Consider the following 9658-nt stretch of genomic DNA (forward strand, 5'->3'; position numbering starts at 1 on the left):
TATGATTTAAGTGGACTGCCGAAATATACAAATATGTCCTAACCTTATCTAGGTAAACAATAATCAAATGATAAATCAATATAACAATCGGAGGCAAGCAACAATAAATTAACTGGTAGTCCTAACCTAACACTAAGAGCCCAGTCGCCCTCAGACTACCGCATATACTGTAGGATGCCTTGTTCAGGACGGACAGTATATGTGATAGCCCTTCAACCACTACACTCACTGTAGGATGCCTTATTCAGGACGGACAATGAGTATAGCAGCCCGGACGATGGACTGGTCAGCCAATGCAGACGAACTAACTTTATGGCTAGCCTCTTTACTGGAGGACAACCTCTTCGTAGCAGGCCTTATATCTGGTTTGTCAAACCTCAAATGGCCTTCCAAATTCACTCTCAAACTGTAACACAGGCGAGGAATTAATAACCGTAAATACTACACTTGCACTCGTCTTCACTCTTCGGCTGGATCTCCAACAATAACCACAGACGACTGCGGAGTCTCAGTATATATACCCTACTAATGTCACGTGATGTCAACAGTGACTAATTGAGAAATCCGCATGGTCGTACCTTAACATTCCGTAATCATTACAATAGGGTTTTGGGTTTTGATTGTTTGTCACTATGTTTTTTATGGTGATTAACTCCTCCCTAAGGCTTTGGAACTCATTACTGTGAATGGGATTGATGGTCAGGGTAGAAGCAGATCTCTGAGCGTCAGCTAATCTGTGGGTTTCAAGGCGAATAGCTAGAATTTCTGCTTCATTGATATCTTTGGGCCTTGCCTCTCTTAAGCGTAGACGTATATCAGGGTCAGGTAGGGCATCTATGAATTGTTCTAGGGCTAAGATACTTAGCACACTTTGATCAGTGGTTGGGTAGGCCTGGCGGGTTAATTTCTTAATAGATTGGGCCAGTTCAGATATTGTTTCATTGTTTCCTTTAACCCTAGATTTAAGTTGGGCTCTAAAAAGTTCTGCTCTTTCTACAGACCCGAATCTTCTGTTTAAGATATCTACTAAACACTTGTAATCTGTTCTTTGGGTTTCATTTAACTCAGTAAGCAAAGCTCCGGCACTACCTGCAAGGCTGCTGGCTAAGTAAAGGGATTTTGTTCTATAGTCCCAGCCATGCAAGGTAACCAGGATTTCAAAATGGGTCAGGAAATCGTTGAAATCCTCCGACCCGTCAAAATCTTTCAATTTTACAGGTATGTTGGTTTTAACAGACGCTGGGTAAGGGGCTCTGTTTTCTTGATGAGTTAAAAATTCATTTATTGGATGGTCATTCATGGAAATGGTTTGTGGGCATTCTTTAGACCCGAATGAGAAACTGAAGGGACAGTTGGATTCATTTACATTGTTGGCTTGGGATCGGGTTCTAGGTAAAGGGGCACTGGGACTGTGATGATTGTCTCCCCTGTCATTATACAACTTTCTGAGTTCAGCATTATCCCTTTGCAAGATTTCATTTTGTTTCTCAACATGTTGAAATTTTACTCTCATTTCATGACTGTCTTGTTCAAATTTCATTTTCATATCATGCAACATTGAGAGAATAACATCAAGTTGATTATCTCTTGCAGGTACATGCAGCATTGAATTTGATGCCGACAAAGAATGGTGATTTGGGACATCTTGACTGTCATGCGGGTCAACATGAACTTCGGGTGAAGTTGCATGTGGTTTAAAAGTAATTTCAAAATTTTCATCAGTCTCCATGATACAAAACTTGTATTTAAAAGAAAAATTTCAGAGAAATAAAAATTTTACAAAATATTAAGAAATGGGTTTGTTTTTCTTTTTCTCGGGTAAACAAAAACAAGATAATATCCCACTTCTGACACCAAATTGTAACGTAACCCATCAAGCGGGTAAAAGAATATTCAAAAACAACAGCTATACCCGAAAACGTTACACTAGTATTCAGTTCTCCCCTAGTATTTATTCAATACCCCTCCTCCGTGGGTATTTACTTGTATATTCTCTTAAGAGTGTGTAGCAAGCGTCATTGTTTTTTCTTCAACTTTGTATTAATATTTTTTTTTTACTACTGTACCTTTCCTGTATTTATTCTTTAAGTATTTTTCCTGTGAATTCAACCATATTCTGTTATTTTTTTCTCTCTCTCATACATACATATTGTACAAATCCATTAGATTTCATCTGTATACATGTAATTAGAATGTCATTCATTGCATGAATCGACAATCTTTCTAATAAACATGTATGTTTATTTCAAATACATGTATCATTTTTTAAGCAGCTTAAAACCGTATAATGGTCTGTCATCTTAATCAATTATAAGGAAACGGATTAGTATAAGTATTTTAAACTTGTTCCCGAATCCTTTTTGATTTTCTGTACTACTTGCCTGTATTTTCTGCTTGTCGTTTTCAAATAAAATATGGTTATTGAAATAAACGAACACCATTGAAAGTGATAAATGAGTTTATTATTTTTTTTATCAATGCTTAAAAGAATCCCTCAAAAACTCCATGGTAATATTTTTTTTCAAATTACGACCTACCCCCCCCCCCCCCCCCAAAAAAAAATCAGTAAAATTTCAAAGTAGATCCATGAAAATGAAATTTTATAAACAAAAAGAATGATTCTACGAAGAAACCGATTAAAAAAAAAGAAAGGATGGTGATGAAAATGGTAGTGGTGGTGATGACATGTAGCTGAACTGCATGCTACATATAAAGTCAAATATATGAGGCTTATACATCTAACGAAACACGGTTCTCTGGAACTTTAGTGATGTCCTGAAACTTCGCAAAAAAAGAAGAAGAGCTTTGAGGGTCATATTAATTAAACAGTCTTTTCAGCTTCATTCCAATTTTCTGAAACAAGTTTGGTCTCCTACAACGGACCTTAATTTCCTGCTCCTCCATTTCCGCCTCGAAATAATTTTCGCCTTTTGCCAAGAATTTCACATGTAAGTCTGTGGTTTTAAGCTGACGTTGAAATCTTTTTATCTGTAATATGAAAAGAGACTGGTTGTATAAATAACTAGAGATTTTTTGTGAAGTTAAAGGATCAACGACAAACACAAATTAAATTTAAGGTACACCGCCTCCGATAAAATTGGGTAGTGAAGTGCCTCAGATATAATACTTACATTGAATATCGCATCTTCCCCGTCCTCCAAAATTCTAAGGTACTTTTAGCTTCCTTTTCATTTCCTGAAGAAAAAAAGATTCGATTAGTATCGATGAAATAGATGAATTCTCAAGAGGTTAGGAAGATATAAATACTCCTAACGGAGATAAATAAAAACCTACCAGACTCTATCAAATCAAAACAAAAAACAACAACAAAATAAAACAAAAACAAAAAAGGAATATTTTGTTTTAATGACCAAAATAATAAATTAAACTTACCACCGTTGACCAGATCCTGCAAATGTTGGGACCACATTCTATTATGTAAGATGATGTCTTTGTCCGTAATTAAGTTTTTCTTTACTGCTTCCATGAATAGGTAAGAGAATATAATAAATCTCTTCTGTTGCTCTGCTAATAAATAAAGATAGATGTGCATGTTTATATACATTGTAAACGGTATTGTTATCTTATTAGTACTTTTTGCAAATCGAAAAATCTTTGGTATATATAAACATTTCATTGTCTTACCAGCAATGTCTTTCTTGTCGGAATACAAAAATTAATGTTTTTCCGAAGTTTCTTTTCCAAAGAGAAAGATGACGATTTGTAGAATGTTTCGTGTCTAGAAAATAAATTAAAAAGGAAATATAAAATGAACATTCCTGATTATCTTTTATAAATTTCTTAGCCACTGCATGTTGTAAAATAGTTCTTCGATGTGCTTTATTAATTTCCATATAAAAAGAAATAACCAGAAGTTCCTGTTGAAGCTTACCACTGGAGTCATTGTTCGGGTCTTCATTTTTGACAAATATTCTAACAGACTTGACTTTAGACACTGATCAATTGTTTTACTTCCGAATCTCTCCATCGTTTCAAGATTATAGCTGTTTACAGTCTCAGATTATCCCAAATGTTTTGTGGACAACAGAAATGGTTCGCAACCTTTGTGACGTAAGTCTGTTATGATGTGTTCTTATTATGACGTCATCGTATTGACTCCCTCTAACCCGATGAACAAGTATTCTATATAAGGAAATTCTCTTTAAATAAAATATTTGACCGGTTAGGCACCCCATCCTAACCACAGTTGGGATGATGGAAAACGTTGAATTCACATATGAAGATTCTTGCATATTATACATGCGCGGATCTTGAGGGGGGTCGGGGGGTCCCCCCCCTCTGGAATTTGCAGAGTTATTAAACGTATATACTAAACCTACTAAAGGTGACCTTGGGACCCCCCCCCCGAAAACGCTGACCCGTGTTAAGGTGGTATGAAAAGTAATAGATTTAGAAGCGAGTGGCGGAGTTTAGGGGGTTTTTTTTTGTTTTTTGTTTATTGTTTTTTTTTTTTTTTTTTTTGTTGTTTGTTTTGTTTTTGTTTTTTTGTTTTTGTTTTGTTTTGTTTTGTTTTGTTTTGTTTTTTTTTTTGGGGGGGGGTGTTTTAATTGTTTTTTTTTTTTTTTTTTTTTGCTTGTCAAGAAATTTCTGGGTTCGATTTTTTGACTGGGGTGGACCCTCCCTGGAAAAATTTATTGGATCCGCGCCTGTAATATGACTTTAGTTATAGTCTACTTAAAAAGCTTTTAGTTTCTACAATTTTTATTGCCTGTCTAGCATTGTGGCCCTGCAGTAGCCCCGGGAATCATGCTTTAAACAAATCTGATTCTACATAACATATGTATAATAATGCTACAGTGTAATAGATCTATTCGTTATGAGGAGACTTCAGTGTCCCTGTTTTTCTTGTTAAGGACATGGACTGGAAGCCCAGTTTTGGAGATCCATCAATGACAACCTGGTGGACCAACAATTGTGTTAAAACTTTATTAAACCAACCTCGCTGACAAAGAATTTCGGTCCTTTAGTGCTGCAGACAGGAGTAACTTGAGATTTAATCGTACAACATCATGAGTATTCTTCCAACCGATGTGAATATTTCCCTTATAAGTATATTCTTATTTGTTCAAAAACGGAAAATTTCATAGATGGGTTTCGTGGAGGTAACATCTTTTGAACATGCATAGGAATTTAAACTCACATGCAGCAGTAATCCACGACTTTTACTTTAAGGAGGCTGGGGGTCAACAAATTAACCATCAGATATAGCTTAATTTTTTTAGACATGATATCTTGCGCTGTCAACTGTCATTTGGCAAAGAAAGATTTCATACATTTAAGTTTTAAAATTTGATCATTTTTGTATATCTTTATATGGAGCTCTTCTTCTAAAGGAGATCAATATAGTCTGAAAATGGCCACCACCACCCCCGGGGGTAGGGAGGGTCCACAATGGGGATCAACTGAAAAAAGGAATGTGCTCAACCTGTTTAAGTGCGGAAAACTGTTCGGGAATACGCAGATATTTTAATTACATGTTGTCAGATGTATGTTTCACTTTTGTTTGTGCATGTAGAGATGGACTTCTGACAGTTTTTGATATGATTTTGGCTTCATCGAATACAGAGTTTGTTATTGGATCCTGATTGATTGTATGTTGTTTTAAGTCCCATTCAAGAATTTTTCACTCACATAAAGACGTCACCATATACCGGTGAAGGGCCAGTGAGCAGTGAGGGATCTTTATCGTGCCAACGCCTGCCGTGACACGGGGCCTCGGTTTTTAAGGTCTCATTCCGTACGAACAGTCTTTGTTTAGATTTTTTAGATCGACAATATATTCCAGAAGTGGTGTAAATCAGATATGGATACTTAAAAATTCCAAGGAACTTTTTGAAAATTTGAAATCTTTAAATTTTACCAAAATCAATAACATAAAAACGTACGACTTTTCAACTCTGTATACAATCATTCCCCACGATAAACTAAAGTCCAAGCTTTTTGACATCATTGACAGGTGCTTTTTCAATAAAAATGGATCTCGTAAATTTACTTACCTTGTCATTGGTCATTTACAAAATTCTTTTGTTAAAAACATTCTGCACAGAGTCTGACACATCTGTTTCATATTTGGATATTTTACTAGAAAAGACGTTAATCATATGCATGTTAATGGTAATCTAACAACAAAGCTTTATGATAAACGTGATGACTTTAACTTTTCAATCGTCAACTTCCCCTATGCAGCAATATACCTTTTTCACCTGCATATGGGGTGTATATCTCAAGTTATTCGATTCGCGAGAGCATGCTCTACGTATGAACGGTTTCTAAAGCGAGGTGAGTTATTGGAAAGCGGGCTGTCTCATTTGAAGTCATCATTTCGTAGGTTCTATGGTCGATACAATGACTTTGTCAGCAAATACAATCTATCATTAAGTCATATGCTGACTGACGTTTTTCATGCTGATTGTTGGGCCATTATTTCCACACTGAATTGACGACGGATTTTTCCGTCATTTATCGATCATGACAAAGAGCACATGGTGGGTGTGACCAGTCGGCAGGGGATGCCCACTTCTCCATGGCACCTAATCCCACCTCTGTTTTTGGAGGTCCATGTTTGCTCTGCTCCCGATTTGCATGGTTTTAATAGACTTTGAGCTTGAATACTGTTCGTTATCTACAATTTCATCGAATTCTGTGTTGTCCATCGTGATTTTTAAAAATCTTTTTTGTAGGCAAATTGAAAGGGGGGGGGGGGCTAATTGAAAGAGAAAAAAAAATCAAACCTGAAAAAAAACTTGACAAACAAAAAAAGGGAAAATTGTCCAAACCCAAAAATCCTATTTCGTAAGAGGGGGGTAGGGGATCGAACTTCTTTTAGTACCAATTCTTTGCATATAAAAAATAAGTGGAGAGCTATGCCCCCTAGCCCCCCCCCCCTTCCCCATCCCCGTTCCAACGCCTATGTTTTTGTATCTTACTTCCAAATATTGCCGTTTGTAATACATGTTTTTTTTTTCAAAAATAACACTGACATATCTCTTTCTAAAAAAATTAGCTAAGATGGCAACAAAGATGGCATACGATATGTCAGATATTCTTTTTTATCAAGGTTTATTCGTTATTGCAATGTGTCTAACTTTTACATTAGGAAAACCAATAGATCATCTGATTTATGCAAGTTTATTTTTGTTTGTTTATTGTTCAATGTCCCTCTCGAGAATTTTTCACTCATATGGAGACGCCACCACTTGCCGGTGGAGAGCTGCAAATTTTGTCCTATACTTGGCACTTACGGCCATTGAGCAGTGAGGGGTCTTTTTCGTGCCAGCACCTACTGCGACATGGGACCTCGGTTTATACGGTCTCATCCGAAGGACCGGTCTCCACGTCCCACAGTGGGATTCGAACTCGCGACGTAAGGATCAACTCCTTACTCCGGGACTCTAGAGCGAACGCTCTAACCACTTCTCCACGCGGGCGACTTATGCAAGTTTAAGTACCGCATTTAAAAGACAAATAAGGAGAATTTTCGAAATAAAATGTTAATACATTTGATGATACTGATACATATGTATTTAGAAATGTATGGTTTCCCTTTGTTTTTGTGGAATTTGTCTGAAATATTTGAAAAAAGGAGTTGTACTGAAATTAAGATCTTTCGTGTTACTTGATGTAATATGATTCCGCAGTAGTATAACAGTTTTTGATATGTCAACCAGATGAATTAGTAATACAACTCGGTCGTCTTCGTTTACGTCGGGCTCATTTTGTTCCAAAAGCACACCTTCCTCAATTTAAAAAAAAAACAACTTTTTGAATAGAAACAATAGATATTTCTTTTATAGAAAGAGGTAGAATTGTGTAATCCATACACATTTTTTGAAGTTGGCGATCATTGTGACTAGTTTTCGTGTTCTTGCCAGCACTAAATAGAAATGTTGACAAGTTAAATATATGTACTCATGTTTTGTACGTGAGATAAAAGGTAACAAGAATAAACTTGAGACTTCTTGAAAAAATTCTGATATTTGGATTTGGTGTACAATTCATCATACTATATACTGTGTTGTTCTGTGGGTAATTTGTAATAACCATTAAACCAATTAAAAAGACAGGAAAGAATCCAATCTTTGTTTTAGATATTTTTTTAATTGCATGATATATACGTATAATATATATCATGTACCTTTCTGTATACATTAGTATTCTGTTGTTTTTTGTATTGTGCTTTGAGTAAGCATTTCTGCAGGATGACGAAAAATCAAGGTATGAATACTTTCATTCGGAGATAAAATTGTTTATTTGTTTGTTTAACGTCCCTTCAGGAATTATTCTCTCATATCGAGACGCCACCCGTTGCCGGTGAAGGACTGCAAATTTAGAAATGTGTCGGTACTTACGGCCTTTGAGCAGTGAGAGATCTTTTTCGTACCAGCACCTACTGTGACACGGGACCTCGGATTATACGGTCTCATCCAAGGACCGGTCTTCACATTCCGCAGTGGAATTCGAACATGCGACGTTATGAAGAATTCCTGAGAGCAAACGCTCTAACCACTGCGCGACGCAAGCGACGAAGCTTTTAGTAGTCAGCCCTTTGAGTGTTCGCACAGCTGAGAACAGCGCAAGAAGGTCTAATTCGAGATCTAAGTAATTTGAAAAGAAAGAAAAAAAATTAAAAATAAAATTTGAAGATTATATAACAGCTCTGTAATATTTCGGGGAAAAAATGTTTTTGTATAAAGTTAGATCTCTAGTCGGGCTATCATCACATTGATATTAGAAAAGAATTCCAAACATATTTAGGTTAACGGTGAAAAGAAAATATTGTTTTATTGTTCAATCTTTGGGTATTTCGAGCGCACCTTACGTCTTTACAGTATCTTAGATCTTTGGTTAGTTATTAGAGAGCATGTATTCTTATTCCAGAAAGAAGAATGCAAGATTAAATTTTATTAAATATTTGTTTCTCTCGTGCGAGCTAGAGAGCAAGTCATATCCAAGTCTCTCACAGATGACATTCATTCTGTCTACTTTTGGAAGGCTTAGCTTAGAATCTGTTTTAAATGCTTAAAACAATTTTGAGATCAACATCTCTTTGTTTATTTCACTCCTCCTATGTCTTCTGTAGAGACTGTTAGAATTTCAATGGGCACTAATTGTGCTCCTTTATATTATAAGCCGACCTGTTTTTTATATTCCTACCAAGCAGATTATAAAAAAAACCTCTCTACATGAGAAGAAGAAAACACTTGCTGTGGTCTTCAACTCAACATTCGGATGTATCGACGAAGTGTTATCAATTAACAATAGTTACTTCCATTCCTATGTTGACTCGATATATTTGACATAAAAGACAACACAGTATGCCACATCTGTTTCATATTTGGATGTTTTACTGACTATAGACGATGTGCCAACTAAAAACAAAATTGTATGACAAGCGAGATAACTTCAGCTTTTCCATCGTCAACTTTTCTTATTTATTTAGTTAATATTCTGCTATCACTTGCTTATGCTTAAGGTGTTTACGTCTTCCAACTTATACAATACTCAAGAGCATACTCTGAGTACCGTAAATATTTGAACTGAGGCCGGCTACTGACAATTAAATTGATGTTACAGAAATTTCAACAATCTCGATTTATGTCAGCATTTTGTAAATTCTAAGGGCGTTATCGTGATCTTG

The 9658-nt window shown here is 35.9% G+C and overlaps 1 long non-coding RNA gene across 1 annotated transcript; it reads right to left on the reverse strand.

Annotated features, from left to right (window-relative positions):
• Window positions 1–3143: 3143 nt before the first annotated feature.
• On the reverse strand, window positions 3144–3700 carry LOC133190910 (uncharacterized). Its single transcript, XR_009721629.1, has 3 exons — window positions 3646–3700; window positions 3394–3525; window positions 3144–3195 (listed from the first exon to the last, which is right to left on the reverse strand). It is a non-coding gene; the product is annotated as an uncharacterized LOC133190910 (long non-coding RNA).
• Window positions 3701–9658: the final 5958 nt, after the last annotated feature.

The sequence above is a fragment of the Saccostrea echinata genome, unplaced genomic scaffold (genome assembly GCF_033153115.1).
Source record: "Saccostrea echinata isolate AGI-Se365-2 ecotype Australia unplaced genomic scaffold, CSIRO_AGI_Sech_v1 ptg000022l, whole genome shotgun sequence".
Taxonomy (NCBI): Eukaryota; Metazoa; Mollusca; class Bivalvia; order Ostreida; family Ostreidae; genus Saccostrea; species Saccostrea echinata.